The following is a 13,521-nucleotide window of genomic DNA, read 5'->3' as shown; positions in this document are numbered from 1 at the left end:
TTCTAATGTAATAAGAGGAAAAATATTAGACTTCAGACTTGTAGAACTTAATAAGTTACAGAATAATACGGTAAGTATCAATAAAATATCTCTTGTGTTGAACAAAAATAAAATTGCTTTCTTTCTAGTTCCTACTCTATTACTTACATTTTTTTCACCAAAGTCGTTATGTAGGTGAATTAGTTATGGAAGTTTTGACGTTAAGTGAAGCGAGAATTAATAACCGTACCGGATTTTAAATTTCGAAGTCAGTATAGTAATGGTTATTTAAGTAATAAGCGCGAAAATAAATACGCTTTTTTGAAGTTATAAATATAAATATTGCAATATGTTGAATATTTACAACCATTCATAGTACCTATACCGTTATGTATTATAGCTAGGCTATACAAAACTGTAGATAAACACTTCAAGGATTTTTTTCACACTCGCGCTTGACCAGTTTTTTAAATCTAATTAATGATTTTTAAATTATTTTATTTTGTGATTTGTTCCTTTTGCCGAGGATTCTCATAGATATGAAGTTCCTACGATTTTTCAATTTTTTCATAATTTCGATAAACAAACGGAACTACAGCACATTGGTAAATAGTAAATACATAATAGTATATAGGTGCCCAAGTTTGCATCAACGATACCAGTAAGCCCGGGACAGCGATATGATAATTCTTATCGTTACGTGCCCGTTTTTTCTATGAACCCATTGTATATTGTACTATAAGTATTTCAGTTGCTGAAAAATAGCCTTTATGAGCCTTGTGATAAAGAGCACAGGTAGATGTTCAAGTGTGGCCTGATGGTGGGCGCTTAGGGCTGTCAAGACTGAATTGACCCGGAATGTGTTGTTGTTGTGTGTAGATTGGGTTATCGCATCGTATGTGCTTCTGATATTAAAAAAAAAAATTGCTATGTGCTTAAAACTGATGATCAGTTTCTGATTTTGATTTTTCTCTTTTCTTCGTTCACAAAATTTTAAATAACTTAGGAAACATTTTGAATTGCCAATGACCTAAATGGTGCCGATAAGTATTATTCAAGTCCTGTTAAAGATAGAGTTAGTCTAATTTAATAAACCGTTTGTACCCATTCAAGTCTAACGTCTAAATTAGTTTTTAGAAAGGATTTTACAGTACTACCACTTTTATAAGTTACGCTGATGTACCTGCGCAGAAATCTTATTTTTGAATGGCATGAAAATATCTCAGGCCACTATTGGTTGTTTGTTTTTGTACACGTGAATTATGCACGAGATAGTACGAGTTTCTGTTGCTCTTATGTTTAAAATGTTTACGGTAAGCAATAAAGGCTGTATTTCAATGGTTTCTTGGTTGGTTAGTCGGTTGCGCTTTTCTGCGCAAACGAATTTTGCCGATGCGACGTATAAAAGTGGTATTGTACGGTGTTATTATGAAGTTGGCAGCCCTACGAGTGCAGCGGGCAAAGCGTGTCGTTTGTAAACAGTTGCTACGCGCCCGGGCCGCGCGCGCGTCGTTCGCTGCTTTGCTACTTTAAAAAGTTTTGTGAGTTGTGACAGATTTTTTCAGTGGAGACTCATTAACTAGTCAACAAAGCGCAGGAACTCTGCGGTTGCACTGAGTGAAGCGTGAACTGTTTTATGTTGTAGTGGAATTTTGTGTCCCAGTGCGTGGTGGTGACAAGTTTTTGTATGGTTTTGAGAGAAAGTTGTGTCAGTTCGTAATATTTTCTATTACTTAAATATATTAGTTTTTAAAAATCCCCAAAGATACATCAATCAGTTTTGTGAAAAAGTCTACTAATAACAAAGAAATTCAACAACTTTTTTGAAAATTTAGAACCACTTTTCCTTTATTTATGAATATACTTAACTAGTCCAGTATAAAGTTAAAGGTGTATGGAAAATTGATATTTTAAATATTGATTTACATGGCCTTTAGCTCATCACACATCGCTGGACCGCTGCTTCAAGAGGCCTAAATATAGCATCGACGCGTGTCGGATCACCCCTGCGATGACAACCGTACACCTTACATTGAACTTACAAGATAATAATGTAGCGATAGGTACATTTAAATACAAATAATCCGTCAAGTGCGAGTGCGACTCGCACATGAAGAGTTCCGCACCATTGTACAAGAAATAATACTTTTAATTTCTTTTTTTAATTTTAATGGTGGTCATTTCGAAATTTTTTTATTTGTTGTTGTAGCGGCTATAAAAATACACATTCTGTGAAAATTTAAACTCTACATAGGTAGAGAGTTGAACCGTAATAGTACGGTTGATGAGATACAGCCCAATGACTGACAGACAGACGGACGGATGGATGCTAAAGGGTCCCGTTGGTTTGGGTGCGGGACACGGGAAAACGATGAATACCTATTACCTAATTGCTCACAGTAAGTGGGTAAGTAAGTAAATAGAGATAGCTAGAGCTCTACATCCTATGAAAAGGGAAAACAAAATAGAATTGTGAGAAACTTTCCTTTTCCCTTGCTTTTACTGCACTTGTTTAAGGGTCTCTGGCAGACATTCTTAAACTTTAAATTAAAGTTTAAGGATCTCTGGCAGGGAATTGCCACGACACTAAGTTTCTGGCAATGCATGACGTGATTTCTATTACTATTCCGAAGTAAATATAAAAAATTACATTTTATACTTTGACGTACGAAACTTTACACCTTTGTTACCTGCCATATAAAGCCACCATGATACAAATTTCATAGTCGTTCCTCCCTGTGTTGAGAAACTTTCAACTTTTATAAAATGACGAAAGTCAGGCTCTCCCGAGTTCTTAGTCAACTAGTCTTCCCTTCTTTTGGTCGATATGAACTTATAATTTTACGCATGTTTATTTGTGAATTCCCTAACATAAAGACCAAAAACCCCACAAGCGATGAGAGCTTGGAGGGGTTCTTGAAATGTATATATTTCTTCGACCAAGCGATCCCTGGGGCCATTACATTTTGATATAGCCTATTGGGGAATACGAAACCGAGCACTTCAAATACCAACCTAGAAACAAAATACACCCTTGCCATTTGCCTTCATATCAAAGCATCTTATAGTGCATGTATAAAATACAATTTAAATATACAGTCATAAACTATCCCTCTTATCTCTAAATGATAACAGTTTGTGTAACACTTTTTACTATACGCTATCAAAAACTTGATAAGCAAAACTAAATAAATATTGACACAGTAATAACATCGGAGTGTTGAACGTTTCTCTTTCGCAAGTTTCACCGGCAGATGTTCACATAACTAGCTTGTAAGTAGAGTTATTTGTTCTTTATTGTTATAAATGTGATATACTCAAGAGCATTTAAGAGCTATATACTTTGGACTTGGGATAGGTCCCATGGGCAGCGCAATTCTAAGCTCAGCTAGGGGCTTGGCTCTACTAGAGATCTCATCACTTTTTAACAGTGAAAGCATTATGAACTTGTGAGTCTTGGCAACATTTTACATGAAATGTTTTTGGTGGGATTTCATTTCTTTTTGGCAGGTGCCCTAGATTTTTTTTTTGGATCTATTTTTTGTACGAGTAGGTACCTACATCATTTTCATGGCCCGCTCTCTATCGTTACCTCTTTTTTTAAAAGCTTTTATTCTTGCAATGTATGTAACTATGTTTGTTTGGGTGGAATCTTGCAACTCAATTTTAAAGCAGATATATCAAATTTCAGTCTTTTAGGACTTCAGGAAACACATTTTTTAAATGTACAGACTGGGAAATGTTTATTTTCCTGTTGTTTTAATGAAATCCCTAGCCTACATACCAAATTTCAGTCTTCTAGGACTTAGGGAAGTATTTTAGAACTTTTGACTAGAGGGGTTTTGAATGGCAATAAATCTGAAACCATAACAGGTAGACAATTGATACTTGGCACGTTTGATAAGTCTGTCAAGGACATATTATTCTGAAAATATCAGCATTCTAGCGATAGACTTTACAAATAATTTGCTTCCCCCATACGTGGGAGTGGAGGGGGAAATTTTTAAATTTCTTAATTTTCCTGTAGTTTGTATGCAATTTCTAGTGTACACACCAAATTTCAGTCTTCTAGGACTTCGGGAAGTACCCTAGAATTACAGACTAGAAGTTTTGACTGTCAATAAATCTGAAACTATAAAAGCTAGACAATTGATACTCAATGCGTTTAATAAATCTGCCCAGGACATCTTATCCTGAAAATATCAGCTTTCTAGCGACAGATTTTACAGATTTGCTTCACCCGTAAGAGGCGTAGAGGGGGGGCATTTCCAATTTCTTAATTTTCCTGTAGTTTGTAGTCAATTTCTAGTCTACATACCAAATTTCAGTCTTCTAGGACTTCGGGAAGTACCTTAGAGGTTTTGAGTAGAGGTTTTGATGATCATCAGTGAGGGACGAAATCGGCGTATTTTAGGTATCAATAAATCTGTAACCATAAAAGCTAGATATTTGATATTTAGTATATTTAGTAAATTTGCTGAGGACACCTTATACTGAAAATTTCAGCTTTCTAGCGTCATCCAGACCGAAGTTATGACGGGTCGAAAATACGGCGAAACACTTCGAGAAAAAGGTACGTAGCGCCCCGGCCGCCGTTTGGCTCGTCTTGGCGGGGGCACTGCCGTGCCCCCTGATTTTTTTTCTATGCGCTATCCATTTTCGTATTTTTAACGTATTATTTTTGATGACAATATTATAATATTTGGAAATACCTAGGTATACACACGTGTTGTAATTCAATAGAAACAATAGGATTTCTTTTAATCTTAGCCGCAACTAATTTTGTGCTCAAAAATGTTTACATTATTGATGTGTTTAGCTTCTAAAGACATCTTGCTGAGCGTTTAATAGGTATGTTAATTATAGCTATGTTTATTCTATGCTTCCGGCGTGTACCGCGATAAATCTCTGACGTAAACAGTCTTTCTTCACCTCCTTGCATACCAACTGCAATACTTTGTACTGACTATTTTTACCTGGCATTCAAAGGGCTTAGTGCCCTTACATGTGTGATGTTCCTCCATTGTACATTATTTAATAACTTAAAATTTAAAAACCCCCGACACAAAAACCTCTATAAGAAAACTAGAAAAAAGCTGATAACTTTCAAACGGCTGAACCGATTTTCTTCGATTATAGCTAAGAACACTCTCGATCACGCCATTTTTCAAACAAAAAAAAAACTAAATTGAAATCGGTTTATTCGTTTAGGAGCTACGATGCCACACATACACAGGTCACACTTATAACACCCCTCTTTTTAGGTCGGGGGTTAAAAATACTTTTTAACATTCATTAAGTAGGTACGTCATTAGAGTTGTTATGCGGGCTGAAAAAGATACAGTGCAAATCGCAGTCGGGGTTTTTTGAAAACTTAACCTCTTATAACGTAATTCTCCATACTATGCAGAGAAAATGTAATAAACCAAATAAAGTTTAATGTGCCAACGACTGTCATATAGCTACTTGCATATTATATCGTGGATGTTATCTCCCTTGCTCAATGATTGCATGCACTTCACATACGTTATTACTTATAGTAGTAATAATAAATAATAGGAGACTATGTACCTATTTGGTAAAACATCGACCAACTTTCTGAAAAGGCTCCGTTAGATTATACTGAAAAAGAATACCTACCTACTTCCTGTAAAGTAGAAACCTATACTATTCTAACTATAATGTATTTTTATTTTATGCCTTTATATTTAAAAAATGTAAAAGTAGCTACTTGCCCAAGCCGCTAGAAACTGAACATTGTGGTTTGTGCATTTTTGAAAATCTTTCTAAGTGGGAGTCTTCGTTAGAAAGAAAATCTAGACTTTCTTTTTTTGTTTAAGATTTTCTTCAACTAGTCTGAAAGGAAGTAAGGAGAGTAAATCATTTCTAATGTAATAAGAGGAAAAATATTAGACTTCGGACTTGTAGAACTTAATAAGTTACAGAATAATACGGTAAGTATCAATAAAATATCTCTTGTGTTGAACAAAAATAAAATTGCTTTCTTTCTAGTTCCTACTCTATTACTTACATTTTTTTTTCACTAAAGTCGTTATGTATCTTTTGAATTAGTTATGGAAGTTTTGACGTTTAGTGAAGCGAGAATTAATAACCGTACCGGATTTTTAATTACGAAGTCAGTATAGTAATGGTTATTTAAGTAATAAGCGCGAAAATAAATACGCTTTTTTGAAGTTATAAATATAAATATGTATTGCAATTTGTTGAATATTTACAACCATTCATAGTACCTATACCGTTATGTAAAACTAGGCTATACAAAACTGTAGATAAACACTTCAAGGAATTTTTTCACACTCGCACTTGACCAGTTTTTTAAACCTAATTAATTATTATTAAATTATTTTATTTTGTGATTTGTTCCTTTTGCCGAGGATTCTCATAGATATGAAGTTCCTACGATTTTTCAATTTTTTCATAATTTCGATAAACAAACGGAACTACAGCACATTGGTAAATAGTAAATACATAGGGTAATTCCGGGGGAGATGGCCCTATTAACTTTGAAGTCTGATTGTCAAAGAATCATAATAAATCAAACGATTACTTTAATCACAAACGAAACTTTAATTATATTTCTTATTAAATGTTAACAATAATCAGTCTTAAAATAAACAAAAATAATCATTCAGGCATGAAATAAAAATCTTACGATTGGCCATCTCTCCCCGTTTGTCCGGGTATGATGGCCATAGGAGTGGGGGAGTGATAGCCAGTACTCTTTTTCCCTTTCCCTTTGCCCTTACGTCCTTTCAACTCCTTCTTTTTCTTATTGCCGCAGACGGAGCACATATCCTCAAACTCCGTACAATTTTCATGCGTCCAGAGCATACAAATATTACATTGCAGCCAGTCTTCGACGAGTTGGGTCTTATAATAATTTTCTCCACAGCCTCTACAGTTATCTTCTTCTTTGTCGTCGTTCTCACTTTCAGAAGTATCACAAAGGGACATGGGGACTTCTTCACAGCTACTGTCTGAGATCCTTCGAATGGCTTTCCGTTTTCTAACAGTCTTGTTTTCCTTATTTCTATCAGTCTCTATTTCTTGTTTAATCTTCTTTGGTCTCTTGAGCTTCTCTTCCTTTTCTTTTTCTTTTATTTTTTGCTTGGCGATGTAATCTTCAGACGTCAAAAGCATACTAACCTGCTTGGCGCGTTTACAGGCTTCTTTAATTTTGTTAGGCAACGGCGATATTTCATTCAGTACTTTTGTTGGTGTAGGTTTGTCATAATAAGATATCGGAGTTTTGGAAGTACTCGGGCCAAGTTCTAGCTGCGCTGATTGAGTCCTTTCAAGGTTCTCACGCTGACTTTCTCCAAGTGCTTCCAGGTTGCTACCAAAAGCGTAATCGGGTATAGCTCCTGGATTTAATGGAAAAACTCCAGTGGCTCTAAATCCGGATGTTGCATTATCACTGGTGGCTGATTTTCCCCAAGCTTGATTAAGTAGGGATCCAAACTGATGTCTCGTGAGTCGCCGTCCAGGGTGCTGTTTCATCCACAATCTGCACGATTCATAAAAATAAGTTTTAAGAGACTTAAAAACGGCAACGTCTAGTGGCTGTAGATAGTGTGAGGTATGACTTGGCATCGATAGCATGATAATGTCATTATCGTTGGCAAATTGCAGCATTTTGACAGAATTGCAATGGGTAGAGTGACCATCGAGCAAAAGCAGCACTTTCCCGGCTGGTTTCCTAGGCAGGAAATGAGATTTCATCCATTCTAGAAATAAATCTGAGGTTATGTAGGACGATTTTGGGGACATAAAAACCAGTGATCCTGGCGGCAAACCATCTTCAAATTCTGGTTTTTTTCTTTTCCCTTTCATTATGCATGTGGGGGGCAAAAAGTTACCTTCCGCATTACAACAGGCTATGACGGTAATCGTTTCGCCTTTTTCAGTGGACGTCGACATAGCTACAGCTTTCGAGCCCCTTTCAGCCAAAACATATCCCGGTTTATTGTTTAGTTGTAACCCTGTCTCGTCCATATTAAATATATTGCCAGGTTTTTCAAGCAAATCATTTTCAGTCAGTGTCTTCTCAATCATCTCGAAATAAGCACTTACTTCGTCTTTATTCATTCCTCTACCTCTTGCGTAAGATACTCCTTCTGATTTTCTTAAAGAAATATCAGGATTTCTTTTTAAAAAGAGTTGTAGCCAATCATAGCCCGCCTTCTCATTTGATTCATTGAATCGGTGTTTAATTTCCAATTGCTCAGCGAACTGGAATGCAATTTTTCTTAGGTCGTCCATCGTCAACGGAAATCCTTTAGCCTGCATTTCTTTTATGTGTTTACATAATCTCTTTTCATTAGCAATGCCAAACGTAGAAGATGGACCCATAGGCCCTTTTTGGTCGTTATTAAGTTTAAGTCTTCGTTCTAACGTTTTTCTAGGTAAATTATAAATAATGGAAGCCCTGTACACCGACATATTTCCATTTCGCACTTCAGCCATGGCTTTTTTAAAATCTTCTTCTTCCCAAACCCCCCGAGCAGCTGTTGCTTTACGCACGTAGGTATTGGGCATCTGTAAAAGAATGTTTTGATTAATATATAGGTATATACCTAAACTAAAATACCGCAACGACATAAAAACATTATATGGCTAACTCACCCTGAAAATAATAGGCCATCTATCCCGATTGTTCGGGAGAGATGGCCATATGAATTAAAAGAAGAAACATACCACTATGATTCATAATTTATAGGTTAGAATGCGTGTAAACTTAATTACTTTACAATAACTGTGCTAAAACATGCAAATATTGTAAAATCTTTTTGCGACCACGTAATATGATAACCCCTTGCCTTATATTGAGCATTCAATCAAACAAAAAAGTGGAATTTACTTACCTTTTCATTTATTTTTTTGACAAAAACTCACGGACATTTGTCGCCGGTCGCGAAACGAAGCGTACTAAATAAATATTAGTGCCATCTATTGCCCAATAGACGTATTTTTATTTATTGGCCATCTCTCCCGTACGGCCATCTCCCCCGGAATTACCCTAATAGTATATAGGTGCCCAAGTTTGCATCAACGATACCAGTAAGCCCGGGACAGCGATATGATAATTCTTATCGTTACGTGCCCGTTTTTTCTATGAACCCATTGTATATTGTACTATAAGTATTTCAGTTGCTGAAAAATAGCCTTTATGAGCCTTGTGATAAAGAGCACAGGTAGATGTTCAAGTGTGGCCTGATGGTGGGCGCTTAGGGCTGTCAAGACTGAATTGACCCGGAATGTGTTGTTGTTGTGTGTAGATTGGGTTATCGCATCGTATGTGCTTCTGATATTAAAAAAAAAAATTGCTATGTGCTTAAAACTGATGATCAGTTTCTGATTTTGATTTTTCTCTTTTCTTCGTTCACAAAATTTTAAATAACTTAGGAAACATTTTGAATTGCCAATGACCTAAATGGTGCCGATAAGTATTATTCAAGTCCTGTTAAAGATAGAGTTAGTCTAATTTAATAAACCGTTTGTACCCATTCAAGTCTAATGTCTAAATTAGTTTTTATAAAGGATGTTACAGTACTACCACTTTTATAAGTTACGCTGATGTACCTGCGCAGAAATCTTATTTTTGAATGGCATGAAAATATCAGTCCGCTATTGGTTGTTGTTTTTGTACACGTGAATTATGCACGAGATAGTAAGAGTTTCTGTTGCTCTTATGTTTAAAATCTTTACGTTAAGCAATAAAGGCTGTATTTCAATGGTGTACATTCGGTGTTAGTCGGTTGCGCTTTTCTGCGCAAACGAATTTTGCCGATGCGACCTATAAAAGTGGTACTGTACGGTGTTATTATGAAGTTGGCAGCCCTACGAGTGCAGCGGGCAAAGCGTGTCGTTTGTAAACAGTTGCTACGCGCCCGGGCCGCGCGCGCGTCGTTCGCTGCTTTGCTACTTTAAAAAGTTTTGTGAGTTGTGACAGTTTTTTTCAGTGGAGACTCAGTCAACAAAGCGCAGGAACTCTGCGGTTGTACTGAGTGAAGCGTGAACTGTTTTATGTTGTAGTGGAATTTTGTGTCCCAGTGCGTGGTGGTGACAAGTTTTTGTATGGTTTTGAGAGAAAGTTGTGTCAGTTCGTAATATTTTCTATTACATAAATATATTAGTTTTTAAAAATCCCCAAAGATACATCAATCAGTTTTGTGAAAAAGTCTACTAATATCAAAGAAATTCAACAACTTTTTTGATAATTTAGAACCACTTTTCCTTTATTTATGAATATACTTAACTAGTCCAGTATAAAGTTAAAGGTGTATGGAAAATTGATATTTTAAATATTGATTTACATGGCCTTTAGCTCATCACACATCGCTGGACCGCTGCTTCAAGAGGCCTAAATATAGCATCGACGCGTGTCGGATCACCCCTGCGATGACAACCGTACACCTTACATTGAACTTACAAGATAATAATGTAGCGATAGGTACATTTAAATACAAATAATCCGTCAAGTGCGAGTGCGACTCGCACATGAAGAGTTCCGCACCATTGTACAAGAAATAATACTTTTAATTTCTTTTTTTAATTTTAATGGTGGTCATTTCGAACTTTTTATTATTTGTTGTTGTAGCGGCTATAAAAATACACATTCTGTGAAAATTTAAACTCTACATAGGTAGAGAGTTGAACCGTAATAGTACGGTTGATGTGATACAGCCCAATGACTGACAGACAGACGGACGGATGGATGCTAAAGGGTCCCGTTGGTTTGGGTGCGGGACACGGGAAAACGATGAATAGCTATTACCTAATTGCTCACAGTAAGTGGGTAAGTAAATAGAGATAGCTAGAGCTCTACATCCTATGAAAAGGGAAAACAAAATAGAATTGTGAGAAACTTTCCTTTTCCCTTGCTTTTACTGCACTTCTTTAAGGGTCTCTAGCAGACATTCTTAAACTTTAAATTAAAAATTAAGGGTCTCTGGCAGGGAATCGCCACGACACTAAGTTTCTGGCAATGCATGACGTGATTTCTATTACTATTCCGAAGTAAATATAAAAAATTACATTTTACACTTTGACGTACGAAACTTTACACCTTTGTTACCTGCCATATAAAGCCACCATGATACAAATTTCATAGTCGTTCCTCCCTGTGTTGGGGACGATACGCAGAGAAACTTTCAACTTTTATAAAATGACGAAAGTCAGGCTCTCCCGAGCTCTTAGTCAACTAGTCTTCCGATAGACGACTGAACTTATAATTTTATGCATGTTTATTTGTGAATTCCCTAACATGAAGACCAAAAACCCCACAAGCGATGGGAGCTTGGAGGGGTTCTTGAAATGTTTATATTTCTTTGCACAAGCGATCCCTGGGGCCATTACATTTTGATATAGCCTATTGGGGAATACGAAACCGAGCACTTCAAATATCAACCTAGAAACGAAATACACCCTTGCCATTTGCCTTCATATCAATGCATCTTATAGTGCATGTATAAAATACAATTTAAATATACAGTCATAAACTATCCCTCTTATCTCTAAATGATAACAGTTTGTGTAACACTTTTTACTATATACGCTATCAAAAACTTGATAAGCAAAACTAAATAAATATTGACACAGTAATAACATCGGAGTGTTGAACGTTTCTCTTTTGCAAGTTTCACCGGCAGATGTTCACATAACGTAGGCAATAATTGGTATGAACTAAATTACACCTTATAAAGGGAAACTTGAAAAAAGTTGCTTGGTAGTTGAGAAGGGTTTATTCGTAGTGCGCTCCAAACCAACGTAGTTTGGATCTTCGACAATGCACCCTATCTTGTAGGGCAACACACAAATTCAACCTCATTACAGCGTCTTCGCCGGCGAAGGTGAGGTTCCCGATTTCTAACGTCACCCGGACGTGGACTTACGCCACTGCCTCAGGGGCGTATGAACTAACCAGTCCAACTAATCCACCCACCCCAACTAACCAATTAAACTTAATAAAATTTTGGAGATGTGTTTTAGGTTTTAGGAACTAATAAATATACCTATCTGTAGTTTTCCAGATTTGCGTTAAAATATAAATATTTAAACCCATTTTAACACATTTTAGTTATTTTTATGGAAAAATGGAAAATCATAGAAATAATATTATTATAATAGTTTCTAGAACGTGTCTACCTGTTATTATCAGATGAGAACCAAACTACGTTTGTACGGAGCGAAAGATGGAGAGTCCCCTGTTAATGACTCTTATTCGAACTGCCCCACTTGCGCACAATTAAAGGATATACTGTGGAGTGAAGTAACGTTTCCTGCGTAGGGAATTCACATAAACATTTAGTACCTACCTACATAAATTAAAATAACTTAGTGCTTTCACAAGGTAGAATAAATAAATAGAAATAAAAGGGAAACTAAACCATGATGACGTTGAACGCAGTGAAACGAGTGTTCCGGCAACCACTTCTAAGTTCTATCTACAAACAGGATGGGTCATTCTGTACAAGAGTTTAGAGCAGACTGGTAATGGTTTTGCTAACAACTACATAGTGTTCTACTAATTTTGATAGCTCAATAGAAAAAGAGGTCTATCTACACAAAAACTATTTCAAGCGCACCGACATGTATTGAACACCTAAACGTATCAAGTGTCCATACTAATCTATTTCATGTTCCGGCTCTACAAGTAAAAATTTCAAGTGCATATTACGTAAGCATTGTCAGCCTTGTTTGCAGAAGTCAAACAAACCCTTTTTACTTTCACCTGCCAGTGATCAATATCGAATTCCGATCATGAAATTGGATTGGAAGCATCTGCCACGGCGCGCCGGGTGGTAGGAAATCACACATGGCGTTGCAACATCTTGTAGCCCGCATCCCACTACCTGCTTCACCATTGTTACCATGTTCCCTTGTGTAACACAATAGAAACCTGCATGCCCTGTTTTGTTCAACGAACGGGAAAAATATTTTGCGCCGTTTTTCGAGTGCGCTTATTACATACTGCACTTGAGGCTGTAACCAGGAATGTTAAGTGTAGTTTTAAGGTTTGTTCTGCCGCTCTCGACGAAAAGGGTGCATAAGTAGTGGTCGTAAAACAATGATTCCAATTATACTCCAACTCCACCAAGGCTCAGCATTAAAACAATAAAGGTTAAAAAAAAGATTGTGAATAAAAAAAGCTTCGTTTTTGCAAAAACGTTTCGTGAGAAATTAAAAAACAGCTGTATTAAATCCAAGCAGCCTCCAACAGCTATGTATAAGATTACATACATTTTAATTTACATGGCGGCCATTTTGAAATTTTATTATTTGTAAATATAGCGACAATATAAAAACACTCTTTGACAACTCTCTACCTATTACGGTTTATGAGATACAGCCTGCTGACCGACAGATGAAAGACGGAGAGACGGACGGACAGCGGAGGGTGTAATAGGATTCTGTAACCCAATGGCACCCTTCAGGTACGAAACCCTAAAAATTCTCATATAAACCGATTCATGGATGCAATTGATTGGAATTTACGATACAGGTAAACGATTCATAACA

General features: G+C 36.4%; 1 protein-coding gene across 9 annotated transcripts in view; it reads left to right on the top strand.

Moving 5' to 3' along the window:
• The window catches only part of LOC123864117 (ras GTPase-activating protein raskol), a 214,596-nt gene that overhangs the window by 121,182 nt on the left and 79,893 nt on the right, over positions 1 to 13,521 (top strand). The window contains exon 1 of one of the 9 annotated variants that reach the window (XM_045904355.1): positions 9,966 to 10,052. The exons of 5 other annotated variants lie outside the window; for them this stretch is intronic. The gene's annotated coding sequence lies outside the window, so the exon portion shown is untranslated. Of the gene's footprint in view, positions 1 to 9,965; positions 10,103 to 13,521 lie in introns of those variants that run through there. 3 more of the 9 variants (XM_045904347.1, XM_045904353.1, XM_045904352.1) reach the window with 3 other exon arrangements.

The sequence above is a fragment of the Maniola jurtina genome, chromosome 4 (assembly GCF_905333055.1).
Source record: "Maniola jurtina chromosome 4, ilManJurt1.1, whole genome shotgun sequence".
NCBI classification, from domain to species: Eukaryota; Metazoa; Arthropoda; class Insecta; order Lepidoptera; family Nymphalidae; genus Maniola; species Maniola jurtina.
Note: the sequence above shows the minus strand (reverse complement) of the source record. Positions and strands in the feature narration are given on the sequence as shown.